General features: G+C 35.9%; 1 protein-coding gene across 1 annotated transcript in view; it reads left to right on the top strand.

Annotated features, from left to right (window-relative positions):
• The window catches only part of LOC142343196 (COP9 signalosome complex subunit 2-like), a 508,192-nt gene that overhangs the window by 17,108 nt on the left and 475,964 nt on the right, over positions 1-15,120 (top strand). The window lies entirely within an intron of this gene.

Here is a 15,120-nt window from a genome sequence, read left to right as displayed (position 1 = left end):
ATACTGGATTCACTCAATTCATGAAGTCGACTGTCGTGATTCTACAGAAAAATCAATGTCAACGTAATTTTCCAAGTCTATTCTTACCTGGAAGAGCAAAATACCAATAATTTTATGGAAGATTGGGAGATAAGGGTCCCAAACTCAGACCCTGCTGCATCAATCGCAACAACATTAAAACAAGCTCTACTTTCTCACCTCCTATAAAAAACATTACAACTGGTATTAAAAAATTTATGGTAGATGGAGTCAGAATTTTTGAGAAAAACACAACATACAGCAATGATGTAGTACGCCGCAAGTACTCAAACGAAGCAAATTTAAAAGGGAAACCGTCATTCTCAAAAATCCGTGAAAATTGTTCCGGTTCAGGACATAGCATCTCAACCTGCTCTGTTCGTTGATTGAAAAAATCAAGACACCACCCAAGTAATCCAAAACAAATTATTCAAGCGATGAAGCAAAATCGAAGTCTTCCAAACAATCAAATAATATCACAGAATATGACAAGGAAAAACCCTAATTTTGATCTATCCTTCACGAAGCAATTGTAGAGACAAACGAGACTATTTTCTTCATAGAAGTTCTAATACAAAATCTACACAGAAAACCTCGATAATTACTTACCATGGTAGTCCTTACTTTTACCAGGTCACATCTCTGTCTCAAAAGAATACATTAACAACGTAACTACAGAATATTGGGTTCACCACATTTCTAAAAATACGTCATAAAAATATATAATTACTTTAAGATACAATTAGAAATTAAAACATTTTTACCACTCTCATATACTAAACACACTGCCCAAGAACAATCGATAAATTCATTACAAAATCATATAAGCCAAAAAGCAACACAAAACAGTACTTATGCAGAGACCTACCAGTTAATACAACATACGGGTGTTACTCTAAACACAAACGCTCTGAACTTCGCACCCAAACGACACCACAAACCAATTGCGCAGAATTAATAAATACAATAAAATTCTCACTCCCAGACATGAATGATTTGATACATAAATCTTCAGAAATCAACAACCATTTCCTCACAGAACATACCCATAATAACTGTATCTGTTCTACAAAAAACGGAACAAGACATTGTACTTTGTCAAACCACACTTTAGAACCGTTACAAAACTAGTGCTATCAACTCAACTCTAACAATACGAGCAAAAAAAGAACTCCTTTTGTACTATCGTCGTTGTAAGGACTTAAGCATAAATGATTCGATTCAAATCTTTTATATTCAGCAAAAAGACCAAAACGACCAATTATTGTTTGCCACTCTTTTTTTAATTAAAATGTTATAGAGTACATTTACATGAACTTTCAGTCAAACCTGGTCGTGAAAAAAACTTATGCAAATAACACAAGACTACTAGAACTGCTAAAAAAGCGCAGCTAGATATTAAATAGAATGAGCTGTGGTGGTCCAAGTTCAGCTGTTAGTTTTTCGACGAAAAGAGTTTTAACCCATTTAACAAATCATGACAAAAAACTCCGTTGAAGCTTACAAATATCATGAGGTGTTGAAATGCATCAAGTATGAGCAACGACTACTTGACGTCAAGAAGTTTTTTTCCGTTTCTTCAGTGTTTTTCTAAATGTGGTGGGCAAGATAGTCCACAACGCGCACGATCAATCAACCAACTAAAAAATTTGCTGAAAACAAAGGAGAATCATATTCAATCTCAAAAAACGCACATACTCGCACGAATAAATTTTGCTCTTCCGCGCAGCGCTATCATATGCTTAAGAGGATGCTGTGGTTCCACGAAGCCAACTGAAACTAGCTTTACAACAAATCAATTTAAATAGAAAGTCCTGTCTCATGATGCAGCTCTCATTATTTATATTGTCTCGTCTTTAAAAACGTACACGATGCAGTGCAGAGGTGTCTCAGTTTTTACGATTTCAATTCTCATGACGCAACTCTAATGAGTTATAACGCCTTTTCTTTAAAATTTGAAACGTCCCCTAGATATTCCTGCGTGCTTAAAGAGCAAGCTCCTATTCTTTATGCACGTTAATAAAATTATGGGGATATTCAGTGCCTCAGATACTGTTTATTACCGATATCTAGTTGCTCAATGAAAACAAACTGCAAATACAACATTCAGTTATTCTTTAAAACACTCGGGCAAAATTCAAAAATTTTTTGAACACTGCTCAGTTTTTGAAAATTGCTCAGTTTGATTATTTCTAAAGCATACAAAAGTTTTCAGCTAAACTGCTGGTCACTCTGCTGGAACATGAAAATTCTCTCGTTTGCATTCATGTTAGATCAACCTCAATATTGCCATAGAATATTTGCTTAAGTGTTGAAAACATTTTTAAAACAAAAATCGAAAGAACAAAGAGTAAGTTAATTGGTTTGTTAGATTCACTCATTTCATAAAATCGATTGTTTTGATTCTACGAAAAAACTCAGTGTCAAATCTCTACTAATCTGGAAGAGCGAAATACCGTTACATTTATGGAAGACTGAGATTTTACAATCCCAAAATTAGAACGATTGCATACGTCGACACAGAGATGACGTACTAAACAGAAGCCTAGGTTAGAGAAGGTTATTTGTAATATACTGTTTGCTTCTGTTGTGGTTTTTGAGGATTCCAAGCCAGCTGGATGGATATCTCTTAGATTTTCAACAGTCTCCAGATTAAGAAATATTTGCAGTCGTGAGAAAATGCCAGAAGAAGCCTGTTATTTGTTTTCTAAACATTCTGTCAACTACAAAAGCTCTAGTGCCGTACTTTTTAAAAGCGGCGTTGACCCAATCACCTTCACCTTTTATAAGAGGGAATTCACAAATGATGTACCCTACTTCGGAGGTTCAATTACAGTGCAACAATTATTAAACCCGTTTGATTGCAGATTAATTGTGTACTTTCGAGGATTGTTTAAACGCTATCAGAGCAAACATTACAATGACAGCAAGACATGAATAGAGTGATACACACTTTTAGGAATTATGGATTCAAAGATTCAAAAATGAATCACCATGATACAAGCAGCACTAATAGGCCCATCTCATAAATGGCTTTCGCTCTTACTATTAGAAATTAAAGAAAACTGGGAAGATTTTTGCTTAGAAATTTACGAAACGTTTAATAAACAACAATCTCAAACCCAAATTAAACAACAATGAAAGTAATACTCGTGCTTCCAGAGAACAAATTAAAACATTGGCACTTTGATTTGAGCAAACGGCTTTCATATGTCAATGATTCACCTGATATGAGAAAGGCACAAAAAAACGATGCATTATTTAAAAAACGATAGACACTTAATTAGCGCAAAAAGATTTGAAATAGATGATTGAAAAACCAACACATTAGAACCACAACTTTTGTTAATACTACATTCTAACCTGGATGATATTACCAGACGGCTGATCGGTCGCAACAAGATGAAAACACGTTCTGCTCTTTCATCTCCATTAAATGACACTACAACTGATATTGACAATCTCTTTGTAGATGACGTCAGAACTGATGAGCAATATAGAGCGTACGGCATTGATATAGTACGGCACAAAAACTCAAACGACACAATGTTAAATGAGAAACCACCACTCTTTAAACTCGGTGAGAAATGTTCTCGTCCATGACATAGTATCGCAAACTGCCGTGGCCGCTGGCTCAAAAAAACCATTAGATTACCCAAGTACTCCAAAACAAACATTCAAAGAAAGCAAAGAAGGAAAATCAAAGTCTTCCCAATAGACAGGTAGAATTAAATAATGTGACAGCGAAACCCCTATCTTTTGTCTATCGTTCACCTAACAATAGTAGAGACAATTGAAACTCTTTTCGTTATAGAATTCCTGTTAGCAATTTTACAAAGAACACCTCAATCAACAAACCCCAACATTATCATGTCACTATTCTGTATCAAAAGAATACATAAACAACGTAACTACGGATACAATTGTGTTCGCCAATTTTTCCAATACACTTCAGAATGAGAGATAAACACCATAAGGAACAACTTGAAGACAAAAAATCTGACCCCATTCAAATATTAAATGCACTCTACAGGCTCCATCGATAGATTCAATTCAAAATCAAATAGGCCGAAAAGCACAACAAAACAGTATTTATGCAGAAACCTACCCGGTGATACAATATACGGGCATTATTCTCAACTCAAACACTCTGAACTTCTCACACACACACTACACCACGAGCAGATTGCGCAAAAGCATTAAATTTAATTTACATTACCAGAAATCAATAATTTTTTACCTCAATCTCCAGAAATCAACAAATATTCCTTCACAGAACAAACCAAAAAAATTATATCCGTTCTACAAGAAAAGCAACAAAACCCTTTACTCCGCCAAATAACACTTTAGAAATGTTACAAAAACACTTTTTTGAACCCAATTCTAACGCTGCGATCAAATAAGAAACGCCTTCAAGACTATCATTGTTGTAAGGACATAAGTATAAATGAATCAAATCAGCTCTCATATTTTCTCCAAGAAACAAAATCACCAAAAATTTCTTTGCCACTCTCTTTCTTATTAACAAATGTTTGCAGAGCTTACACACTTGATTTTTCAGTTAATCTTGATGGTTAAAAAAAATGCAAGTAGCAGACAAGACTACTACTTCACCAACATCAAAACCTTGGGAGCAATTTTAACGGAAGATTGCTTAGAGTGCCAGGCGTGCAAAACAATGCCACACCTCTTGATGACCCTCTGCAGCCGTTTTTAGTCAAAACATCCTCGTAGGACAAAAAGTCTTATATCTATGTAATAGTAGATGCATTCTCACAATATGTGTTTTTGCACCCATCACCTCGAAATGATGCAGCCAAGGCATTAACTGTACAATTTAATCAGTAGATAGCAAAATTGGGATCTCTGAATTCCCAACTTACAGACAACTGAAGCTTATATATTAACAAATTATTCACACTTTTTTGTTGTCTTTACATTGTACAATTTGAGCCAAGTACATCTTACTCTCCGTGGTAAAAACGTCTTTTGGGAAGCAAAAACAGACAATTCAATAAATTTCTCCACACGGTTTAAGACGCACAATACAAACATTGTCACAGGAAAGTAAAACTTTTATTACGTTTATTTCACAAATTAGAACAAATATAGGCTCTTCACCATTAAAAATAAACTTTGCTATTAAACCAATGAAGCCTATGAGATTTTATCTATCTTCCACAACAGTTGTTGTAGCAAACTGTAAACCAACCGAATACTCATCAACATCTTTGATCATGCATTATTCACTGTTTAGGCAAAACTCAAACAACCTAAACTAAATCTTTTTTACTGATATTTGATAAAACCCCAGAGATTGGAGATTGAAAAAAGATACAATAACAGAAACTTGGCCATTACAAAATGCCTACTTTGATAACATAAAAAAGAGTTTTTTACAGAAAACCGGATAGTTCACCAGCAAGTTAACTTTGCCCCCTCTTATCCAAAGGAGTTATTTAGTCAAGAACTCATATCTTTTTTTATAGTTAAATCCACAACAAAACGACTATCACAAACCAAAATCTGTATCGTTTAATCAAGACAACTTCAAATTACCAATACAAAATGAAGAAATTCTTCCCCGACCTACCAGTCTAGACCATCTTATAATAACTTGAAAAATTTCAACACCAGAGTTGTCGGAAAGCAACCGATAAAGCCTACAGTCTTTATATTACAATCCCAAACATAATCTTCACGCACAAAACATACTATTTTACACAAATACAATTTTACACACTTTACAACACATCGTTTTACTTAGCCGAAGACAACTTGTTATCAACCAAAAAAATCCCAAGAACAGACACAGTGGGAAATTTAAGCGTTTATTTCTCCAAAAGTGAAACAACTTGGATAGTTCCTTCAACCCTCTCCCCCTATTACAAATTCTTGCAGAAGGAAAACTCAAAAGCCACTGACCAAAGATACCCCCTTAGGGAATACTTAAACACTTGCTATCTTAGCATAACCACAAAAATACCTCCATCAGGAAATTGAACCAGATAAGAAGCAGGTCTCTCACTGTGGATATAAAAAAGATATATTAACTAAGAACTAGGTTGACAACTGACCCTCCGATTTGTTTGAGGGAAAACCCCCAACTCCACAAACTCATCTAAAAACATTTCAGTCAAACGGCTTCGATTAAAGTCACTTCACAGTCATTCCAGGCTTGTAGTTCATTGTCTCTCTTTTACTCTCACTTAATGAACTCTCTTAAATTGTTCTCAATAGATACTAACTCTCTCTTTCTTCCCTCAACTAAAATGAACATTTGGTAAAGTTTTAGAACTTTTATATAGCCTCTCAACACCTTACTGAAAACAATAAGAATATTCAGGAGTAAAGTTGTTTCTTCTTGCTTTTCACAAAAGTCGGTCACGAATACAGAATTATCGTCAAAAGCCTTCTAGAGCACCAATTCTTCATATCTCAAATTCGTAACATCCTTACATTAGGAAGTGAAATTTGAAGAAAGAGCAAAAAAATGACCACCGTTTCATCTGCAACAAAACCAACAGCCCACAGCAGCTCTCTTAACTCTTTCATCACAATTCTCAGATAATTTCACTGAAAATTAATCCTATATACAACTGTTACAACAGCTGTTCAAATCAAAACATCTCTCAACAAAACTTGAAATTTCATAAAAGAACACCTTGGGTGGAAAATTCCCAATATATAAAAAATCAAACACTTGTTGCTATTGGTTTTTTAACATCAGAAATTTCATCAGCGAAAATATAGCTTTATTCGGTCTCCCAAGCTACACCAGAAGCTGCACCAAACTTTTATTATTTTTTTATACGGATTTGGTCTAGGTTCTTAACTTAGATGCCATCCCATCCATTTACGATAATAAATAATTTAGACATATTCTAATGTTGGTTGACCAACAACAACTCGCAAAGTAAGCGCAAAAAACAGCACCTCAATTATACCTTTTAAACAAAGTTGAAACACTTAATAATCGTTTAGAGTTTTTGCCTTCTGATTTTTTAGATCTCATCTAACAACATAATGTGCTCCCACTAGAATCAGCCTTTGCGGCAATCAGAGTCAGTACAACTCTATCTAATCTTTGAATAATTGTCATCTCTTCTCATACTCACAACAAAACATTTTACCATGATAATTGCCCCGCTGTTTGAACTTCGTCCTACTGGACACTCCCCCCTACTTTACATCAAAATTAGTAATTTCTTACCACATATCAGAACCAAGCGCAAAATGTCAAACGCAAAGATTACAACAAGTAAGCACACAAACTTTATTGCCATACTCAGGCTCAATAGCAAAAAAAGCCTGGCCACAATCACCAGTACTATCGATGTCACTCCATTATGTTAGTTACGCGATGTTTGTCCTTCAATATGCATATAAAATGCTCTAAATCAGTTCTTATTTGTGCAATTTTTAATGCTCTATTTTGTTCGTATTTCCATCTAAGTCTGCAGCCCTTAATTTATTTATGTTGACTGAAAATAACCGCAGATTAATTGATTAATGATAAAAAAATTACGTAAACAAAAACCAATTTTTTTTCAAGTTTAGTAAAATTGAATTTGTATAAATGCTAGTCACCTTAAAACGAAGTACGTGTTTGCTCATACAGTAAGTGCAAATACGGAAATAGCATATGAACTCAATTGACATTAAAAAAACGTAAAAAATTGCTTGTTTACAAGTAATTGTTTGTGAAAGACCAATACAGCGCAAAGCTCAACACTGCAGAATCGGCAATCGCCAGAACACCGAAGAAACAGCCATACAACCAGTTGATGATTTAATCCAAAAAACCTTGATAAAATTCGTGAAACGTTCTAATCTTGTACTGATAAACTCTATTAAAAATTTTCATAAAATAATTAAAGATTGAAAGTAAAATCTTTGTCCAAAATCCTAAGTTACGACGAAACTGGCGGTGCTTTAAATAGCAGTGAAGAAGCAATAAAAATATTGATATATTTTGCACTCAAACTTCTAAAAAAAAGCTATATCTAATTTTTTTTTACTGAAACTAAATCCGTTACAATTCAACTAGGAAACAAACATTATGTAATGAATAGTTAGTGCGAAACATGTTGACAGGAGTTATTAACTGTTTTCCAGTGTAGCGGACCAAAATCTTGATTAATTATTTCCATAATCTGAATTTTCGGTTGATTATTTGATTTTTTATTTCACTTCTTTTCGATTATCAAAACAACATCCAGCACATCAATAGCATGCCCCATTAGAGCCAGACAACTGATAACAGAGGAAGTATTGTTTGGAAATTGTGTTTTTGTCTTTGAGTCTAAGCGCGACAAGAACTCAAAAGTGAGAGGACAATTACTGGGCAAAACTACTCTAACTCACCGAAATTCCCATCTCAGCCAATTAACTTGGCAAAAAGAACTAATACACAAAGCTCTGATCTTCCCCCACCAAAACACACAGTATTGAATAATAACGAAATTTAACCAAGCATTAGCTTTGTCTCAAACGACTCCTCAAGTGCAGAGCTTTTAAGCTCCAGATTTTCCTCACCAATTCCTTCGCAATTTGCGAACAAACCCTTTAAACAGCCACCAGGTTCGTTCTCAAATATTAAAGTGTTACTTTCGGAAGCTCAGTTGAGTCACTCGTTTAAAATTGTGAATTCCTCATCTTCCTTTAAAAGGTCACCAATACTCAACTTTCAGGCACCTCCCAATATTTACTCACAGTTTAAAATCAACAAACCCGGACCAAAATTCTCAACAGTGTTTGGCAAACAGCCTCACACAACAAGGAGATAAACCAGCTTTACTTTATAGCCTGACCCAAATTTTGTTGTTCCCCCTCCCGCCTCATTTGGAGATCACAATAACGGAGAACAACTACAAATTTTTGCTGAACAGAGAATAACCATGTCATATAAAACCACTCTAGTACAAAACCAAAGAAAATACAATCTACTTAAACAATCTAAAATCAAATTTTTACTTGGAATGTTTCTATTGTAGAGCAAGATAAACTAATTTTTCATCATCAAGCAGATGCTCCATTTGTCTTTCTGGTTAAAATTCACCCTTCACCACTTATCTACAAAAAATGCATTATAAACTTGATACTGAAAACACCGCAGTTTACTTTGTAATCTATGATCTTCACTCAAGATTATCACATGTCCACTGCAAATCTATTCCTACCACTGACAAATTTTTTTTCCACAAACATTATATAACGCAAGCAATCACCATCTTTAAACATATCAACCCCAAACCTGGGATTGCTGATTGTATGATATCATAAAAATTGGTATGTTTACGATAGAGATAGATTTTTCCTTGGAAATGAGCATCAACTGCACCTCAACTAATACATTTTGACTTACTCTATGATCCACGCTGGCAAACAAATTTTGAAGCAAAACCGGGTATATTTCAGTTTGACTGTTTTTGCCTTTTTGCTTTCCACCGCTGAAATCTTGTCTATAACATACGAGATCAAAACTCAGTTCCAAACGCAACAGATGTTCCATAAACAAAAAATCCGGTATAATTCCCACTTATTAAAATATCATCCACACACACACCAGGATGGTCATTACAACTAACAAATATTGCACTCATATTCGACTCAGAGTTGAAAAGAGTTACTATAGAACACGCCAATAAAATGTATCATTGAAACAGAGAACCGTTCTAAACGCAGGCAAGTAAAGCAGCAGTCATTGTGAAACCTAATGGACTTGTTGCATTTTTGACGTTGAACGATCGAATGCACGAATAACAAAACTCCAAAAACTCTATTTCCTTAAAAAACAAATAACAAAACTAATACTGGGCGTCAACATAAAGCTCGAAAGTACACAGGGAGTGTCCAGGGTTACCTAAATAGCAAATCAACTCTTTGAAAAACTTACGTAAACACTAAACCACTACAAGCGCAACGAAGACTGCCCATACTACGCAATAAAAAACACAAAAATTTTAATCAATGAAGGAAGAATTTAACTTTGTTAACGGCAAATCTTCCTGAAAAATGAGGGACCTAAACTTAACAGTCCCAAACATCAGCACCAACTTCGTCAGCATTAGCTAATGCAAGCATTCCACATGTTTACAATACACCACAAGAATCAAAAGTTTATCGCAATTCAACAGAACTGGTTCGGTGCAGAACATTCAAACGTACCAATAGACTACAAAGTTGAGTATGCCATTAGTCAATTACTCATAGAAATAGACCAAACTAATCTTTCTTTCTATAGAAAAAATAGTGGGATCCTGACAGAAATCTGAAACAAATCAATTTTATTTTACTAAGTCAAAAAACTCCCCCGTGTAGGTTATAATATTAGGGAAACAGAACCACATTTGCTACACTGAGAAACTGAAATGTATTATCCCTTTTTCATTGTAAATCAGTTTTTCCCCTTTAAGTACTCGAAAACCAATGTTTTGGACAACTACCTTTATTCTATTCAAATAAGGTAAATTTTTTAGAGCAAATCACACGTAAACAACTCTTTGGGCAATAGAAGCACCATGCAAAAGTAAAAATTTTTGATCAGCGAGTCACGCTTGACCCAGAAAGTGATAACTCACATCGCTTACCCGATCAAACAGCAAAACAGTGTAAAAATTTCTACACCCTATAAAAGTGATTCTCCGTTTACACAAGTTAACGTCAATGCTGAATCAGTATGCATTTATAGAACCAAACTGACTGGAAAAATTCCATTGATAAGATGAAATTTAATCAATGAGTTGACAATGCAACGGAACAAATTGAAGTAGCACGAGCAGTGAACTTTGCAGATTTAAGTTTTCACAACCAGGTCAATTAAAAGCTCACTACTCACATTACAGAGCCAAAACACAAATTACTTCAACAAAATATTTATTAACGACTAACAATTTACAATCCGCCGACTAGACTGGCGTTATTTAATTATTGAAGATCATTTAAAAGATTCCTATAAGAAAACTTTTGGAAAGCGTTAGAAAACATGAAAAGAAATATCCATTGTATGGAGAGTGTTCAACTTTTTAGAATGTCTCTTTGGACTATAATGAAGATTTTTTCAGCAATTGAAGACTTTTAGGACTTTATGTCATATTAGCAAAAAAAGTCACATCAAGTTTTTTTCAGATAAATTCCTAATTTTTTGAATGTACTACACACTGATCCAAAAGTTATAAACCACCAACTCATAGGAAGCGGAAAATGAGATACTCTGATGATATCCATCAACCGCAGTCTCAAACTGGATTCAGTTTTTACATAAAAATATTAAAATTTTCTGTAGGAAATTTTTGCCCTCAGTTCACACTAACTCTAAACGACGAGAATCAACTATTTCGACAAGAAATTATAACTGCTATGAACAACCTATTGAATCAAAACCTAAACAAGGTTTTAAATCTCTAGATCTCTAATTCTTTTTCTCACAAAACACAAAAACGCTTTCAAGATATTTGTTTATCAAGAGATTCTTTGAGGACAAAACTGGTTAGAGGGTTTTTCCTGAGAACTCATTTTAAACTTACCAAGCACTCGATCATATTAATATATATGTTTTGGTGACACCAATGATTTAAATCCAACTCAGTCCACCCATACTGAAGGATGACCAATCCCCCCAACGTCGAGCCAATTTTCGAGTACCACTTAAACATATTGGACATCGATGACATCCTTTCCATGCTTCTCACAATTCGGGTGCTGGCCATTCAATGCCTGAACCAGTCTGCGAGATGCACACGTCGGCGCTTTTGATCATAGCGCGAGCGTCACTACCACCTCGGCCTGCGGTTCTGCCTCTTACTCACAGGTGAAGCTGACCTGCCTTACCCATTTGCCTCCTCAGGAGCTGGAGAACTAGTGGGTGAGAAACAAACTCCCCTTGCTGGATTTGACAAAAACTCCCCGACACCACTGCTAGGGGCAGTTAGCTCGTCCCAAGAGCTACTGCACAAAACCAACAGCCACTGCCGCACAGAACCTCCTGGGCCTACGAAGTGGCGGCAGATGAGTCTTAACTCTCGACGCCGTAGACAAAGGTGCCAAATTGGGCCTACTCTTGGCATATACGAATGCAGCAGCGTCGATCGCACCCCTCCTCCACAGATGCGGGTGCCAGCACAACCACCGGTAAAAATTTTGACACACACATTTCGATATGAAAGCCCCACTGTTTCAGCTCTACGGCCCTGATCGAAAAGCCCCCAACTTCCTCCGTACAAGAGACCAGCCTGTACCAACAATTACACATGCAGAGACCCCTCATCCGGACGATGACCTCAACCAAATAGAAATGAGGCTCAACGAGTTCGCGTGTTTCTTGTTCAAGCGCCACAGTTGCAAGGAACATCTTGACCAAACAATAGCCCACTTAGAGGCTCACAGTATTCGTCTAAATCAAGGTCCAATCTTTTTGTGCCAACGCAAAGCACATTCCACAGACCACATCGGCCAAGCTTCCGCTTCAACCAGTTCACTATTACTATTGAGATTAACACGGAACATGGGATTAATGTTCCCGAAATGACCAATTACGTCTCCAACACTCCAGAGCATACGTTCAAGCCCACTTCTAGTTCGTGCACCATTGGGCAATTGGAAAATGAATAGAAAGAAGAAATCCGTGACAAGAATCTGCTTGAGTCGGCCCACTTCCCGATCAACCCCAGTGTTTTAGAAGGATTGCAGCCGACGTCCAAAAATTTTTTGCGTGGCAGATATACAGAAAGACTACTTGAATACGATGTTCACAGACGAAAAGAATCGCCATCGTCTTTATCAGGAAGACGAACGATTCTACTTACAATTCGCCTATATTCTACAAAGATGTATGTAGGAAACCAGCCAAACACGTTCAATTGCACAAAGATTTTGCATACAATGCACATTACCTCCTTTTGCAGCACTTCCTCAACAGAGACCCTCTGTGGCACATCAACTCGCGTTCAATATGTTAAAACGAAGATCATATATAAAAACTAACATAAATATTCTGGCATCATTAACACTAGGTATTGCAAAGAAAAATACAAGAATTTTGATCCGATCAAAAACCACTACCTCTTTGTTCCCCTATACGCTATAACACATCGACCATTCTTGGTACCTATCGAACACCTTCGGATTGTAGGAGGAGCAACGAAGTGTAAGTACTTTCAAACAGTTTCCACCAGTTCGGAATGGATAACTGACAGATTGGCAGAAAAAGAGCCGTCTCTGGGAGAAAAAGACATATTTAATCATCTTCTGACAAAGTGCCAGCATTCAAACGCTGACATTTATCCTCGGGTTCTTGCTGCTTGTTTAACTCTTTAAAATGATTTCCATAAGTTGTTCAGGGATCCCGACAGTCGGGCTCAGATATTGAATTGGAACACCGCTGATGGGCGCAGCTCCATCCTCCTGGTCACGGTACCAAGCTGAAGCACAAGTCTCAAGGAAACCCAGAAAAATTACTTTTTTATATTTCTTTTTCTTCATTGTTTATTTCATTCTGTGCTTCTGTTTTTGTCTGTATTCGTATTCATTTGTAAAAATTGAAAATGATATTTTTTCTCTTCTTTTCACTGGTTGGAAATTACTTAGAAGGAAACAAATCTACAAATTGAAAGGTCTTATTAGCTCAGAGTAGCTAATGATGGATTCTAAGAAGATGGTATGCTGGTACATCTACTTGGAACAAAATTGTAACAAAATGGAGACAATTTCAAATTTATTTGCCCAAGGAGTAGAGACAGTGCGAGACAGCAGATTACAATAACAAAATAGACGCTACTGATCAGCACACTCTGTAGTTGGCACTCTTACTTGTTCCACAACCGACAAGTTGACCTAGACAAAGACTAGTCAGAAAATTTGCTAGACAAGGACCTCAGAAGACGACACAAGTCACAACCCCAGTTCGACGACAGCACGACTCATCGCTTCGCTACACCACGAGCATGACACATCCAGCGTATTTCTGCTACATTTCACAAATTCGGTTTTAAAACTCTGAACCCCGGATGGGTGTAACAGTAGAAATACAGGATGCACACCTCCAACTAATCAGGGACTGAGAAGACCCTATTCTCTTTTATTTAATGCTTGCAGGACTGACTTCATTCAGTCTAGTAGAAGTAGATAGTACAACAAATGTATACTCTATACGTTGACTCCGACGATATATATATATATTATACACCGTTATAGTTGAAGTATAATTTCTGAGTAGGAAAGTCTGAGAGAACTAGGGAAGTCTAATTTGCGCGCAGAAAAAAAGTACTTCCTCCCCTTTGTACTGTAAAGCTGTAAAAAAGGCACAAAATGTTTAGCCTGTACTCCAAATATGAGCCACTAAATAAACAAATGAACAATGCGTTTGGGGAGGAAACTACACAAGGTGAATAACTTGTGCTCTCAAGTTACGGGCTTGTCATTAGCCGCCCTATCACTGAATGCAAAACAGTAAAATTTTAAACTAAAAACAAGTAAATTGAGTTGAAGAAGTTTGCTATAAAAGTTTAACAATTATAATACAATTGAAAGAGATCCTTTGTCAAAGATTCAAATTAATGGTTAAATGCTCAAATGAAACAGAGTATAAAAAAACAGAGCAAGGGGACCTGTTTACTCGCTAAAAGGCATGTTATCTTGTTATGTTAAAAGGCAGTTTAAAGGCATGTTAAAAGGCAGTTTGTGGTTATCTTTTTAAAAAACTTGACATGAAACTAATTATCCATCTCATACTAAAAAGAAACTAGTTTTTTATAGAAATAGACAGGTACCCGGGTCATTACCCCGTATCTTACATCATTTCACCCCCATAAAATTAACCCCAAATCTTACAATTTTTTGGCATCTTTTTCCAAGCGGCGAATATACATATTCTCACCACTTAGTTAAGCGGTGAATTCATGTAAATTCACAGCATTCGCCGCTTATCTGACTCATTTTGAACACATTTTTTTAAGCGGTGAATTTATGTAATTCCACTGCTAAACTCAGCGGTGAATTTCTGTAATTTAACCGCTAAATTCAGCAATCAAATTATGTCAGCAGTCAAAAAAAATTTGAAACGTTAAGAGTTTTGCGTAAGTGTGGATAAATATTATATCTTGG

Source organism: Convolutriloba macropyga, chromosome 7 (assembly GCF_964194025.1).
Source record: "Convolutriloba macropyga chromosome 7, txConMacr16.3, whole genome shotgun sequence".
In the NCBI taxonomy this organism is placed as follows: Eukaryota; Metazoa; Xenacoelomorpha; order Acoela; family Convolutidae; genus Convolutriloba; species Convolutriloba macropyga.
The sequence above is the reverse complement of the archived record's forward strand: the minus strand, read 5'-3'. Positions and strand labels throughout refer to the sequence as shown.